General features: G+C 42.2%; 2 pseudogenes; one reads left to right on the top strand and one right to left on the bottom strand.

The window, feature by feature from the left end:
* The window catches only part of LOC105980436, a 41,305-nt pseudogene extending 37,132 nt beyond the window's left edge, over window positions 1–4,173 (top strand).
* Window positions 4,174–7,422: 3,249 nt separating this feature from the next.
* On the bottom strand, window positions 7,423–15,997 carry LOC105980434 (annotated as a pseudogene).
* Between the last annotated feature and the right edge of the window lie 716 nt (window positions 15,998–16,713).

The raw sequence follows: 16,713 nt of genomic DNA, 5'->3' as shown, positions 1-16,713 counted from the left end.
ATGCTATAAATCTTTTGTGTTGCTTTGCTCCAAATCCTTTGGAAGGTACCCTGAAATCCCATCATATAAAGATACCACTTATTCACAAGACTCTTGCATTTGAGGTCACTCGTCTTGGTACACAATTAAGTGCTAAAATTTTCATAAGCATCCTGTACTGGATGATTTACCTGTTTCCTGGTGGGGAAAGCACATATATTTACTCATTTCTCACCTTCAGATAGTCTCTCTCTAGATCTTTGTGTCTGACATGTACCTTCACAATTAAGTCCAAAGTGCTGGATTACTGTGTTAAGTTTTAACCCTGGTATTTCTTTCCCCTAAATCAATGCCATATTTTGCCTACCACTTTGCTGATGGCCCTTTTCTGTTAGCCCCCAAGGGTGAATAAGAGTCTTTCATTCTTTCATTATTTTTTCCTAATTTTATTTGTTTCTTTATGAGATACTGTCATGCTTTTTTCTTTCAAAAGATTGGATTGTTTACTTTTTCATGATTACTATCACCACAGTCTAACATACATATTCATTTATTTGCCCCCACATCTAAGTTTTTCCTAATAGCCCTCTAATTCCACTTGCTGCCTCAGAGTTATTCTTTTACAATGTGTATCACCTGTATACTTCAGCAAAAAGGTCCTCCTACAGATTTGTCCCCTTAGAGTTCTCCTCACACCTGCATCAGATCTATTGCACACATTATCTCTCAACCAGCCAGCAAACAGCGACGACTTTCCCATCTCTTTCCTGCTCGAAGAGTCCTGGATTTTGTATCCTAGTGGCAGCTGAGAGTCTAGTCTCCATAATTGGTTCTAGGATGCTTCTGTTGTCTGAACCAGCTCATGGTCTAGCGGCACAAATTGACTCTGTTCTGACAAATGAAGAGTCTTTTTAAGGAAGAGTCGATTTCTCAGGATAGATTGGGGGACGCTCCATTCCTGAATGAAATTATATTGCTCAAGAGAGACATCACTCCTACCCTATCCGCACAGCTTGGAATACTGGTATAAGAATGTGATGTCTACTTATCCATAATCAAGAACAGTTTAGAAAAAGGAGAGATGGTAGGATAAAGGGTGATCCAATTCAGCAGTGAAACCCACTGGACAGTATGTTGGAAATTAACTATACATCTGGAGGGGGAAAGGGAAGTCAAAAGGTGAAAAACTGGAAGAGAAAGAGGAAGAGGGTGACACTGTTCAAAAGGAAATGCACTCATTATCTGACTCATGTAATGCTATATCACCTTTAATATAAATTTTTTAAGTGTAAGAAAAACCTTGGAACCTTGATGGCATCTTTGAGATGCTAACCCATAACTCAAGAAAATTTGTTAAAGAAGAAGGAAAAGGAAATATAAATTTAATATATTTAATTAAATTGAAAAAGGTCACAGGAAAGTATTCTGCTGTTCAGAATGAATCTGCAAAGAGATTTATATTATTCGTTAGTAACCCAGGTTTAGAAACTCAGTAACATAATAGATTGTAAATGACTGCCATCCCACTGAATTTCATGATAAATTTTACAGGAGATTAATAGAATACTACACAAAATTTAATACCAGAACACATACTATATCCAATCCCACAAACATGTCTGAGAAACTCGTTAAACACATATTTAAACAATTGAATCTGTCTTATACACCCTCACAAGTTCCAAAGAAGTATACGCCTGGAAAGATACAATGGCTTCTCAGACACTAATAGAGTCAGGTTTACAAATCAGGTGATTTTTAAAAGAGTAAGTCAATGGACTTATATTTAGAACTTTGATTTAAAGTGATGAGGGAGGTGAGGAAAGGATTTCTTTCCCTTGTAATATCTTTCACTGCTACACAAAAATGAGATAGGTGTTATTTGTAAGAAGATATGCCTTAACCAAAGAGGATTTTATACCAAATAAGAAGTCTTAAAATAATACAAAATTCAATTTTACTACACCCCAGTAGACCACTACAAGCTATGTTTGAAGAAATGATAATGAATAAAAAGCTGTGTAATGTGAAAGAAATGACTGAATTTTTTCAAACCAGTGCAACATGATTCTAGTCTTTTTTTTGGGGGGAGGGTTGATCATGGGGCCTGAACTCAGGGTCCGGGCGCTGTCCCTCAGCTCTTTAGCTCAAGGCTAGTGCTCTACCACTTGAGCCACAGCGCCACTTCTGGCTTTTTCCTTTTTGCTTATGTGGTGCTGAGGAATCGAACCCAGGGATGCATGCATGCAAGGCAAGCACTCTACCACTGAGCCACCTTCCCAGCCCCTGATTCTAGTCTTGTCACCTTGTAAGGCTATGCTTTTAACTCCACAGTGCTGAAGACATCCCCTATGTAAATCTTTTAGAGTGGCATGTCCTTCATTTTTCGTAATAGAATTTTGCTCTGAGAGCAAGACAAAGTCATTATTCTTAATGAAATTAATTTTCATCTCCTTCCTACATGGGGTCTTGCAAGCCAAGCCACTCCAATGGGTCACAGGTCTCAGACCCCCCTTCCCTGGCTTTTGCAAATCAGAGAGCTCATTCCTTCAAAGCAGCCTCCCAGAAAACAAGGACCACCTCTATCCCAAATGTTCAAATTGAGACACATTCTCACCAGGTGATCTAACTTGTAATCTTAAATCTACCAAATTCATGAAATCAACTCAGTCCACTTCTCTGAATGCCCCAAAGGTTCACCCTGTGCAAATCAATCAGGATTATCGAGACCTCTCTACTCTATTCCAGTGCCCTTACTCCACACTCAGTGGGGTTCAGCCTGCACATCACAATTACATTGAGGAGTTAGGTTTTAAAATATCTATTACACCATTTTCACACATTCCTTTCTGTTTTGTATCAGGCTAACCAAGAGGGCTTCGGCATATACCTTTCCAAAATTTAGTTCAAAGGAGCCATTTCAGCAAAAATGCCTAACATCGTACCAGGATTTGGGGTCTATTCTCCCTTTTCAAAGCCTATTGCTTTCTCTATCAATGACTCTACACACATTTCACCCTGTGTGGTCAGATGAAATTCCTGTGGCTAGTACTTTAAGAATACAAGAGCTTAGAAATGAAGAAGTAAGTCTATCCTTGCCTATAGTAAATAGGCAAGCATTGTATTTCCACACTTGCAGTATGTAAATTGATCCTGATAAAAATTTCAAGTTAGAACCATCTCCTCTGCAAATTCTCACTACTCACTACATGACTTGCAGGATGAAATGAACTCAGACTAAGCTCTCAGATCTCACTCTCTGGACCTCCCCCTACCAAAACAAACTTTTTTCCTATATTAGTTGATGATATCACTTGTTTGTTATAGTAACCAAAAGCTGACTAATGCAACTCAACACAAGGACAAAGAGGAGTAGGCAATCACAGCCTGAGAGTTCTATGTGATAAAGAATAACTTATATTATAGTATCTTAGAAGTATATCACAAGACATAGGTAGGATCTTCCACAACATACAACTCAGAGTCTTAACTTCTTGGAAATTTCTTAAAAGTGAACAGCTGAAAATATATATTTATGAAAAGGAATGATTTGATTTTTTTAAAAAATGGATAGAGGAACTAAGCAAACGGAGAGGAGGAACTAAGCAAACGGAGAGGACCCGGTGGTGGCTTCGAAACCCTGGGGGTGGGGTGGGAGATGCCACGAAGCCCCATATAGGTTTCTTTAAGCCACCTTCGACTGGTTCTGGACAACTTAGAAGTGTTCTGCCACCCAGAGACCGACCAGAGCCTGATCATGGAACTTCTGGAGCTGCAGGCCCACGTGTGGGGCGAAGCGGCTGCGCGGTACCATTTTGAGGACATCAGCTGGGTACAGGGCTCTAGGATCCAGCAGGTGGAGTCGGTGCACCCCTCACTTTGGAGAACCTGGCCCTGAGGGGCTGCTGCCAAGAAGCCTGACTCCTCTCTGGGAAACAGCAGATAGCTACAGGGAGCCAGCAGGTAGCAAAGGATGTGACACTACATCAAGCTTTGCTTCTGCTGCCCCAGTACCAAACTGATCTCTTGCTCACCTTCAACCAACCCCTCTCTGAGAACAGGTCATCTCTTGGTCCTGAAAATCTGTCACCTCCACCCTGGAGCCTGAGTAACTTTGAACAACTAGTGACCAGTCTGACCCTCCAGGATCCCAACATCTTTGGTCCCCAGTAAAGATTCCTGAAGCATTGTGTGATGCTGCCGAGAATTTAGGGAACGAGTTCTAGAAGGGTGGAGAAAAAAAGAGGTGAATACTCCGGGCTCCTTTTACTTCTCTGTGCATAAACATAAGACACCTTCTCTCTGCAGAAATAAACTTGCTTTATAACCAAAAAAAAATTGGATAAAACTAACCAAATGTGGGAAGACATCTTCCAGAAATGACCAACTGGGATCTCAAAAAATGCAAATACATCCTTTCAGATTATTTGATAGCAAAACCAACTACCAGCATATGATACAGAAAATACATGCTATTGATATGAGGAATATTTATCTTTATACTCTAAATACCATGTGTGTATTTCATCCAAAGGCAATCTCAACTCATTATATCAGAAAAAATAAAAACAAGAGACTATTTTACCCTGGTATATTTCTATGAGATTTTATCATTTATTCTCTGAGGACTCTTAAAAAGAAGCTTTCTCCATTTTGACCAAACAAGATTTAGCTCAATGACTAAGATACTTAGGAAGAAGTAATATCCTTTTTAGTGTAATTTGAATATAATACAACACAGGTAGAATCTGCTCAATCTCCTATTACTTACTGTACCAGTGATTTAACCACTGTAGTATACAAGTGCCTAACATTTTTTTAATCAAGAAACATGTAAGAGTAAGTGAGGCCCAAAGAAACATAGGTCCCATGGTTTCCCTTATATGTCTAAGACAAGCAGAAATGGTCAGACAAGTTGATGTTAGGCGAAATGAACCCCAAGATAAGGACTCAAATGTTTTTTCTGTCTTGCTATTGTTTCTAACATATTTATAACATATTTCTTTGTTGCTTTGTAAGTCCCTCCCCCATGGTATAACCCCTGTTTTCACTGTATTTGATGTTGGTATAATTTGTGGAGGAGAAGGGAAAAAACAAATCGTTTAAATAGGGATACAGGTGGATCCATTGCAACAATGAGATGTACAAGATGTTATATCGAAAAACAAACTTTACAACTTTGGTGGGGGGGGGAGATGGGAGGGCAGGGATGGGAAGGGGAAACAAAGGAGGAGGCAACAATGCTTATGTAATTGTGACCCCTCTGTATGGTATTTTCACAATAAAAAAATTATTAAAAAAAAAAAGATGTAAGGACCGCTCCTGGATGGTGAGCAGATTCCACCCTCCTTGCGGCAAAGTCTGCCTAGTACTTGTCTTAACTAGGCAACTGGCACACCTCGAGGAGGTCACATCTGCATCCACTGAGGTCACATCTGGATTGATGTGTCTGCACCTTTCTCCACCTCTACCCTAGATAAGGCCTAGCCCAGGGCCAGACACTCTCTTTCCCAGCTGCGTGGAGTGCTAACATGGCCAGGTGCCAGCCAGAACGATGAATAAACCTACCCCTTACCTGAATACCACATGCGTGGTGTTGTTCTTATTTGGCCTTTGCTTTCACTGTATTTTATGTTGATATAATTTGTGGAGGGAAAGGAAAAAAACAGTTTTAATAGGGTTACAGGTGGACTCATTACAACAATGAGATGTACAAGACGTTATGTTCGAAAACAAACTTTACAACTTTGGCGGGGTGGGAGGTGGGGGGGGTGCGGGGGATGGGAAGGGGTAGAAAGGGGAAGGAATTGTTATGCCAAGGTCACAGGACCACCCCCTCCCCCGCAAGAAGACCACCAAGAGTCAGATTCTACAGCTGTTTTATTTAAACGGGCTGCAGCTCGGGCCTCATCCTACACTCCGACACAGCAGAGCCCAGGAGGAGAGCCCCGAACTAAGGATTTGCAGGTCTTATAAAGGCACATAACCAGGTGGTTTAGCACCACGTGTTGCTCTGCTCTGAAACAAGCAACAAATGGTCACTGCCTCAAATACTCTATACTCTCTCCTTTCATTCCCCCCCCCCCCGCTTTGACTTATGGTCCTGAGCCACAATATTGTGGCTCTGGCCCAAAACTAAACTCCAACAGCTCTTGATCTTGAACGGGTATACCAATAACAGTCAGTCCATTTTTCTTTTCTTGAGGCGTATGCGGAGTGGTTGGGTAGGATGCTTGGAGACTTCCCATGTTTCCCAATGGTCGTCCAGGGCAAAGGGGTCAGCTGGTCTGGCGTGGGAGCAGTGGATCCAAGCAGCAATGCCATCCACCTTAAGGGCAGTGGGTGTAGCCAGTAGCATCATGTAAGGCCCCTTCCACCGTGGTTCCAGAGATCTCAAGTTGTGGCTTTGAACAAACACCCAGTCTCCTGGTTTAAACAAGTGGGGGATAGGAATAGAAGCAGAATCATATAATGCTCTAAGCTGGGGCCACATACTCTTATGCACCAGCTGTAAATAGTCAAGCTTACACAGAAATTCAGTATCATCCAAATCAGCAAGCAATTCAGTCTGAAGGCTAGGGATAATGGGTGGAGGGTATCCATACATTATTTCAAAAGGAGTAAAGCCAAGCCGATAGGGTGAACTTCTTATTCTGAACAAGGCAAAAGGAAGGAATGATACACAGTCTGCGCCAGTCTCCAAGGCTAATTTAGTTAAGGTCTCTTTTAGAGTCCAATTCATTCTTTCTACCTGCCCTGAACTCTGGGGTCTATAAGCACAGTGCAATTTCCAATCCTTCCCCAGTGCCATGGCTATTCCCTGACTTACTTTTGAGATGAAGGCCGGTCCATTGTCCGACCCGATGGTGGATGGGAAGCCATACCTGGGTAGGCTTTCTTCCAGGATCTTCTTAGCCACGACATTCGCTATCTCATGCTTTGTTGGGTAGGCTTCAACCCATCCTGAAAAAGTGTCTACAAAAACTAGCAAATATTTATATCCAAATTTTCCAGTTTTAATTTCTGTGAAGTCTACTTCCCAATACACACCTGGCCTATCTCCATGGAGGCAAGCTCCTTTTGTAACTGGTAGATTAGGGACATTGGTGAGCTGACAGGCTTTACAGTTTTTAACAAAGTCCTCAATGAGTTGATTTCCTTGCCTAATTTTTACTTCTGAGTGTCGGAGCAAGTCCTGCATTCTTTGGGTTCCCATGTGAGAGACCCGATGGAGTCTCTTAAGAATCCCCTTGCCCAATCTTTGTGGCAAGGTAAGTTTCCCCTCACCAGTTTTCCACCAGTCTTTGTTTTCTTCTCTGTCCGGGGGAGTCTTCTTGGGAGTACTGAGGCTCAGGAGACAAAACTCGTGGCCCTGGGTCTACTAGGGTCAGTACTTCCATTCTGGGCTGGAGGGCCGCCTCCTTAGCTGCCTGATTAGCCAAGTTATTTCCTTTCGTTTAGCACAGTTTCTTTGCATGCATCCATCAGCCAGCGGTTGCCCTCCTTTAGTATGAAGCCCAGATAGATGACCTCTGGCTTACAGATTTGTGCCTTTTTAGCAGAGGCTCTATAGCCCAGGTTGCCAAGAGTCTTTAAGAGCCTAGCTGTTCCTTTTGGCAGCTATTTTCTTATGGAGCGGCAATCAACAAGTCATCCACATATTGCAATAAACTTATTTCTGGATTTTCAGAGTGGTACTCACTCAGGTCCTCATGTAGCGCCTCGTTGAAGATTGTAGGTGAGTTCTTAAATCCTTGAGGCAGCCTGGTCCAGGTCAATTGACCGCTTATCCCAGTTTCGGGATCATGCCAAGTAAATGTGAAGTAGCTTTGGTTCTGTGGGGCTAAGGATAGGCTAAAAAAAGCATCTTTCAGATCCAATACAGTATACCACACATGGCTCGGTGGCAGAGAGCTCAACAGGGTATATGGGTTAGGAACTGTTGGGTGAATGTCCATTACTCTTTTGTTGACCTCTCTCAAGTCTTGCACTGGTCTATAATCATTGGAGTTTGGCTTTTTGACAGTCAATAGCGGGGTGTTCCAGGCTGAATGGATAGGCTTTAAAACTCCTAGATCTAGCAATTTTTTAATATGGGGGGGTGATCCCCTTCTTTGCTTCTAGTGACATAGGGTACTGGCGAACTTTTACTGGGTCGGCCCCAGCTTTGAGTTCCACAAAGATTGAAGGCCGGTGTTTTGCCAGTCCCATTCCTCCAGTTTCTGCCCATGCTTGAGGAAACACCTGTAGCCACTCATCTTCTGGAGGCTCAAGCTTAAAATGTTGGTATAGCCTATATTCTTCTAACTTACTGGTTAGCAATATACTAACGGGCTTTCCCCTGGAGTTCATCACAGAAGCTCCACTATTTGTGATCTGTATCTGAGCTTGCATTTTTGTTAAGAGATCACGCCCAAGCAATGGATAGGGGCAGTCAGGGATCACTAAAAATGAGTGAGTTACCTGGCCCACTCCCAAGTCCACTGTTCTTCGGGTAGTCCATTTATAGGGTTTGATGCCAGTTGCACCTTGCACCCATGTTGTTTTACTGGACATCGGCCCTCTCAGGGCTAGTAATACTGAGTTTTCTGCTCCAGTGTCTACCATGAATGTGACTGGATTCCCCTCCACTTTCAAAGTTACCCTAGGCTCAGGGAGGGGGTCTGAGCCCCGACTCCCTCAGTTGCTGTCCTCAGCCAATTCTAAGGCAGACAACACTCTTGATCTTGCCTTTAGTTCTCTTTCTTCTCTCCTGGCTACTTTTGGGCAATTCTTGACCCAATGCCCCTCCTCTCTGCAATAGAAACACTGATTTTTTCCCCACTTGCGATCGGGGTCTAGGTTTCTGTTCCTTACTTGGAGAGGAGGACCGATTAAACCTTCCGGTTTGCATGAAAGTCGAGATTTCCCTGAGGTCCTTTTTATGTTGTACCTGTTGTTGCTCCAGAATTCTAGCCAGACTCTTTTCCTTGGCTCAGTCTCTCTTTTCACACTCAATTTCTTGTTCTCTGTCCTTTCTTTCCTGACTTTGCTCCTCGGTCTCTCTCTTATTGTAAAACTTTTCTGCCATGGCTACTAGATCCCTAATAGACTTTTCACCAAATCTGTCTAGAGCCTGCAACTTTCGCTTTATGTTTGGTGCAGCTTGATTTGTATAGGCAAACATAATCATCTGAGCCGACTCCTGAGTCTCAAGATCATATGGGGTATATTGACTAAAAGTTTCCATGAGCCGCTCAAGATATGCTGCTGGACTTTCACTTCCTCCCTGTCTAACATCATAAACTTTGGCCATATTAGTAGATAGGCGAGCCGCTGCCTTGAGACCTGCCAACAGAGCCTGGCAGTAGACGAGGAGTCACTCCCTACCTTCAACCGTATTGTAGTCCCATGTTGGTCGGATCTCAGGAAAATAGGCAGTGATCAGGGCAGGATCCGTGATGGGCACTCCTGTGGGGCCAGGGATATGTTTCCGGGCCACCTCTCAGATATGGTCTCTCTCTTCGGTGGTAAAAAGGACCTGTAAAAGCTGACTGCAATCATCCCAAGTGGGATGATGAGTAAAGAGAATAGTTTCAAGCAAACGAATTAAATCCTGGGGTTTCTCAGAAAAGGAGGCATTTTGGGTGTGCCAATTGTATAGATCACTGGTAGAAAATGGTCAATATTGGAGTTGCTGTTGACCATTCGCATCCACAGGACCTACGGTGCATAAGGGAAAAACACCTGCATTAGAAGGAGGGTTGAGGGCTGGGAAGATGGCTCAGTGGTAGAGCGCTTGCCTTGCATGCCTGAGGTCCTGGGTTTGATTCCTCAGCACCCCATAAAGCAAAATGAAAAAAGCCAGAAGAGGTGCTGTTGCGCTAGCCTTGAGCTGAAGAGCTGAGGGACAGCACCCAGGTCCAGGATTCAGGACCCACGACTGAACCAAAAAAAAAAAGGGAGGGTTGATACCACGGCGTCGTTGAGTGACTGGCCCCTCAGAAACTTTAAGGGCAGGTGCCAAGGATTCGGCTGCTGGTTCTATAGCTTCTATAGCTCCCTCCTCCTCTTGATCATTCTCAGGTTCTGCAAAAGGAACTTGGGAAGGGGAGTATGAGAGAGGAAACATTTCTTCTTCCAAGTTATCTCCCTGAAAAACAGGGGGGGTACCTTTCTTTTCCTCTTTCTCAGCTTCTTTTTGTAAGTCTAGGGGGCTAGATGGAGTGGTGCCCATGGTTTCCAGTCCCGTCAGTCATTCAGTCCAAGAAACAATAAACAGTACAAACAAGACACATGCAGGCCTGACAGTTACGGGGAAAAAAAGCTTACGAAGTGGAGATCTCCCGAATTGATCCACTGACTCCTGTAATGGGATACCTACGCCCCACAGCAGAAGGAGCAGACACACAGTGGGTGAGTTGGGCCGAGGTTAGGAGGCCCTCTTGGTCAGTTCCTGCCCAACACCGAACTGACTCCGTCCCACAATTCATATGGCGGTGAGGTTCCTCCCGCCCCACACGGCAGGGTTCCAAAGCCTCCCCCCCTGCTCCACATGGCAGGGTTACCCCTGCCTCACAAGAGGATCTGGGACGTCTCCCAGTTCCTCCAGGGTTGTCCTGCAAGTGTGTCCGCTTAGACCACCCTTTACAAATCAGAGCAGCTGTTCTCACAAGGAAAAACGAAAGTAAAACAGATAAACAACAGGACAAGACAAATTAACAAAGACAGCACTGTTTTACCTTTGGAGTCTGAGGTCTCCGGGGTCTTTGGGGGGTATCCCAGATGAGCCCCCACTAATATGTTATGCCAAGGTCGCAGGACCCCCCTACCCCCCAGCAAGAAGACCACTGAGAGTCAGACTCTACAGCTGTTTTATTTAAATGGGCTGCACCACTCCAACACAGCAGAGCCCAGGAGGAGAGCCCCGAGCTAAGGATTTGCAGGTCTTATAAAGGCTCACAATCAGGTGGTTTAGCGCCACGTGTTGCTCTGCTCTTAAACAAGCAACTAATGGTCACTGCCTCAAATACTCTATCCTTTCAGGATGGTATGGGGAAACAAAGGAGGAGGCAACAATGCTTGATAAGAAATGTACTCACTATCTTGCCCATGTAATTGTAATCCCTCTGTATGGTATTTTCACAATTAAAAAAAAACTAACAGAAATGGTGCTGTGAACTCAGGAAGGGCTTAAAGTCAGGATAGATGGGATTCCCCTCCTTTTTTTTCTTTTTCTTTTGCTCTGAGAAATAAACCCCAGTTTTGATGCCCTTTTTGTGAACCAGTCTGCTGTGGACACAGCACATCAATACCATTGCTGTCCTCTGCATCCACCTCCATGCTTCTACATTTTGGTGAGCATTCTCTGTCACTCAGTCTCTCTCCAGATGTGGTACCACACCGGAGAACCTGCTAGGCCTTTAACTGAAAGGCCGGTCACCTCTGGAGCCTAAAACGCTTGACTCCAGTCGCTTGGCCACTCCTTCCTAGAGGACTCAGTGGTAAATCAGGATGCAGCTTCCACCAGTAAGCCCTCCTTCACTCACTAAATTTTCCTCTCCTATGCTTTTTAATGGGGTCTGTGTGTCACTCCCGAGCCATGAAATCTTTTTGAAATGCCTCCTGCACTCCCTGGAAAGCCAGAGCCAGATTTAGACGTTTTTGCCATTGCAATGATACATGGTCAAAAGCCTATTTACTTTCAGGCTCTCTATGGTTTCTCTGCTAATCATGTCCAACTTTCTCTATCTCTCTCTTTCTCTTTTCTACAACTTTTTGGCTTGTGCCCTGAAGAGTGTGAAGCAGGCTGGGTCCCACTGAAAATTGTCAATTTCCATATGTTCAGGTTTTCATTGCATTTTTTTAGAAATTCGTCATCTTGGGTTTGCCATGTTGGCCACATGTTGGGTTAAGGGTTTGGTCTCATCTGACCTTTAACCTTCCACCAAGCTTACTACTCCTCTACCCATTTATTCTAATGTGCCTTGCTAACAAGTTGCTGCCTCTTCACCGGCCCTGGAAACTGAGGCCCAACCACCTGATGTGCTTTGTTAACAAAGATGTCTAAACATTGTTGTCAAAATTTTAGGTTTTGAGTTTTGCCTTTTTGTTTGGTGTTGTGTATTCTAGTACTGACTACGTGATTCTAAAATATTGGGCATATCTGTGCTGAGATTCTCATCACATCTAACAAATTTTTTCATTGCAGAGTATTTGTTGGTCAATTCTTGATAAGGAGCAGGTAAGCTCTACTTATTCTATTTGATCTCTTTGTTGCTTTAATTGGAAACAATAAAGGGTTTTTGTGGCAAAGATTACATCCCAGGCCAAAAAAATCCCTGAGACTCCATCTCACAACTAACCTACGAAGAGCCAGGCTAGAAGCATGGTTCAAGACTCTTATCTCTAAATAACCAGCCAAACACTGGAAGTGGTACTGTGACTCAAAGTGATAGAGCACTAGCCCTGGACAGAAGTGCCCAGGGGACAGTGCCCAGGCCTTGAGTTGAAAGCCTGTGAATGCCAACTGGGACTCATCCCAGCAACAAGCACCTAGACCCCTGGTATTCAGCCAGTCTGGGGACCAAGGGACCATAGAGAGGAGTAAGAGGGGATGATGTGACATCAGCCACTTTGTGCCTGCCCTTCCAAAATTAATCAGAGCTGGGAGGTCAATAGAAGTAAGAAGCCTGTCTATCTACTGTCCATCCTGAATACCTATTAACGGGACAAGAATTTACATTCTTGCCTTTGTTACCTGACATTCTCCCCTACCTAGTTGCCAGATGTCAGAAGTAGCTAGGGATATTTCTACCAACTCCAGGACAGCCTGGGATGCAGGAGATAAGAACTAGCCATTCTAGCCAAGCCATCCAATTTTTAATTTTCAGCCCCAAGTCCTTCCTCTTGCCAATTATTTACTCTCTAGTATTTTTTTCCAGCCCCTCAATGCTCATAAGACTTTCTCCAGACTTCATCCAAGAGACTTGCCTCCTCCAGAGTTTATCTAAGGACTTGAGCCAACCAAGGGACAGCTGCTGCTCACTGCCTTCTCTGGGAGGGGACCCCATTCCAAACGTTTACCCCTACTGACAATGCCCCATGTCAGCAGGAAGTAGCCAGAGAGAACTTGCACCCTATTTCATGATTATTAAAAGGCTGGCATGTAAGTCCGCTCCTGAATGGTGAGCAGACTCCACTCTCCTCGCAGTAAAGTCTGCCCAGTACCTGCGTTACCTAAGCAACTGGCACAACTGGAAGAGGTCGCATACATCCACTGAGGTCACATCTGGATTGATGTGTCTGCACCTTTCTCCACCTCTACCCTAGATAAGGCCTAGCCCAGGGCCAGATGCTCTCTTTCCCAGCTGCATGGAGTGCTAACATGGCCAGGTGCCAGCCAGAACAATGAATAAACCTACCCCTTACCTGAATACCACATGCGTGGTGTTGTTCTTACTTTGTCTCTTCTTTCAAAACCTAACAGAAAGAATTAGAACCTTCATAGTAATCGTAATATAAATACTTCCTCTCCTGAAACAACCAAGACAGCATTCAGTTAATCATGGGATACTAAATCATTGCAACTAGCTTAATATCTCACACCTGTAATCCAAGATACTCAGAAGACTGAGATCTGGAGGACTGCAGTTTTAAGTCAACTGGGGCAGAAAAGTCTGCAAAGACTCTGCAATTAAGTAGCAAAGTACAGGACCAAAAGTGTGACTCAAGTGGTGGAGCAACAACCAGAAGCCAGAAAGCTGAGAGTATAAAAGCCTCCATATCTGAACAAAAACAATAATGACAATAATTACAACTAAAAATTCAAAGTCCTCCAAATATTTTGCTCTCCTTTATCCTTTAATACAAATAGTCACCTGAGTACAAATAATTCCTAGGTTGAGGTTCAGGTGAGAGGAAATTGATAACTTTCTATCTCATTCAAAGAGTGCTGCCTGGTATGACAATATGCAGAGAGAAATAATCACAGTTCTGTATCACAGTTCCCTGGAGGTAATAACATTTCACTATAGTATATGTTTCCATTCAGCAGGATCCATGTCTTTTAGTGAAGTATTATTCATTTATACTTACTCATCAAAAGGGAAGTTCCAGAAATTCAACCCTCACCCTCTGTTTGGTCCTTTCTGACTACCCAGTCATTCAGGTTTACAGATACATACCTCCACATTGGAGAACCCAGCAGCTATAACTGTTGGAATCAAATCAAATATTCAAGGCATTTGTGCAAACTTAGTACTTCTAAAAAAAAAGCTTAGGGATATTGTTTTTTGAGTCATAATATAAAGTCCTCCTGAGAATGACCAGGATGGCAGTAGTTTGCTTGCATATATGTTTGCATTCATCATTTTCCCTTCAAAACAAAAAGATTAAGATCAAGGATATAAAAACATTATTATTAAAATTGAAATAATATTAAAATCTATCCAAAAACTGAACTCATCCAGATACTTAATTTTGGAACCACAATTAACCGTAATTCAGAAAAGAAATCAGATATCACAGTTTACAGTTTTTCAACAACACAGTTTAACTTTGAGTTGCTATATTACATCAGCTGTACTGAGTACAAATTTCTGGGCTAATTCTTCACTCCACAAATTATTACAAAAGTCAAGAACAGCAGTCAGTCACGTCATTTGTTTTAAAGTCTTCCAGTAATTGGCCAGAGGTACCTAAGATTCAGTTCTTCTAAGTGTGTAATTGTGTTTACAGGTTACTTTGTATTAAACTCATATGTCCCTTAGTGAAATAGATATTCAAAAGAAAGAATGGGCCAGGAGAGATGAAAGTACAGCAAAGAAATAAAAAGCAATGAGTGCTAGAAGTGAAATTCCAGTCAAATACATGTCCAAGTCATAACTGAGAAGGAAACATTGACACCATCCCCATTCACAAAACTCCAGACACCCAGACTGAGGGCCTAGGGGAAGGTAAACAGCTTACAAGCACAAATGAGAAAAGTGCTTGTGACTAAGATGAAGATGTCCCAGAAGTGATTCTAGGAAAACATTCATGTTGACAGAACTCTCAGATATTTCATAACTTTGAAAGCGCAGAGAATAAAATCTGAAAGCAAATATCCAAACTTAGAAAGAAAGGAGTGTGGCAATTCACTGAGGCCCAGAAAAATATGCTCATCCCATATGTTAAGTTGCCTGACACAACGCAAGTCCTGTTCAAACTGCTTTTCTTTAATTAGCCTACATTAATTATTCAAAAGAGGTTTCATTGTGACATTTCCTAACACATGCACAATATATCCTGATCAATCTCTCCCCTTCTATCACTTTTCTTTAACCCCACTCCCTCTTTCTTAAAACAGTTTTGAAAGATTCCATTGTTCTACTTTTATCCATGAGAATTAACTATGTCAGCCATACTCATTCATTCACCCTCTCCATTAGCCCTCCCACCTCCTGCTGAAGCTAAGCTGTTTTTGGTAAGTTTTGTCACAAAGAAATAATTCAATTTCATTCTAAATGTTTCTAATATTTTAAATATCAGTGATATAAAAATTTAGCTTAATATTTTTTTTATTTTCCTGAACATTAGTATCCATATTGACTAAGTTTACATTCCCTCCAAGTTTATTAGGGCTCCCTTTTGGTCGCATCCTTGCCAGCATCTGTTATTGTTTGTGTTCATACAGGTATACATGGTATACTGTTTAAGTCAAGCTAAACAATACACAATATATTTCTGAAACATTTCTCTATGATGAAAACTCAAACTCCTTTCTTCTAGCTTTATGACATGTACAGTACATTGCTGTTATCTATAGTTCCCACTGTGTAGTGCACACCAAAACTTCTTGTCCTAATTGTAACTTAGTATGTATTGATTCACCTTTCCTCAACTCTTATTCCTCTATGCTCTCTATGGCTCTGAAAAACCACAGTTGCATTCTTAACTTCTATAAGATCAACTTCCTCATATGAGAAGGATCATGAAGCACGTTTCTTTCTGTACCTGATTTATTTCGCTTTATAACATGATGTTCAGTTGCATTCATATTGTCAAAAATTATGGGATTTCATTATTTCATGGCTATATAATATTCCATTTTGCAGGTATACCACAGATTCTTTATCATTCATCAGTTAGCAGACACTAATTGTTCCTTCCTCTTGGCTATAGTGATAGTGCTTTAATGAACATGAGAATACAGATATCTTTTTGGCATTCTGATTTTATTTCTTTTAGACCTATAACCAATGGTAGCATTGCTGGACCATAGTAATACTTCTGTTTTGAATGTCCATTCCGTTTTCTATTTTAGCTAGACTAATTTACATTCCATTAACAATATTGAAGATTTCCTTCCTCTGCACATCTTTGATAGCACTTGTTATCTTTAATCTTTCCAATAAAGCCATTTTTACTGGGGTAATGTGAGATTTCATTGTGGGTCTTGCTATCATCTTGATTTGCATCACCATGATGATTTGAGCATTTTTTAAATGCTGTTGACCATTTGTTTAAAAGCTACATGTTTTCAGAAGCCCACTTATCTCAGGTCCTTCAGTTGGTTTCTTCTATCTGGTTTTATATTGTTTCATACTTTTATTGATCTTATAATCATCTCCTGTTTCTCTAGCTCTTCTCAAATGTTACTGACTTCCAGTGAAAAGTTCCAAACTAATATGTGGTTAGGAATAGAGAACAATAAACACAATAAATTCAGGATATAGTCACCTATGACTGAAGACTGATTGGGAAAAGAGAGTT

Source organism: Dipodomys ordii, unplaced genomic scaffold (genome assembly GCF_000151885.1).
Source record: "Dipodomys ordii isolate 6190 unplaced genomic scaffold, Dord_2.0 Scaffold9, whole genome shotgun sequence".
Taxonomy (NCBI): Eukaryota; Metazoa; Chordata; class Mammalia; order Rodentia; family Heteromyidae; genus Dipodomys; species Dipodomys ordii.
The sequence above is the reverse complement of the archived record's forward strand: the minus strand, read 5'-3'. Positions and strand labels throughout refer to the sequence as shown.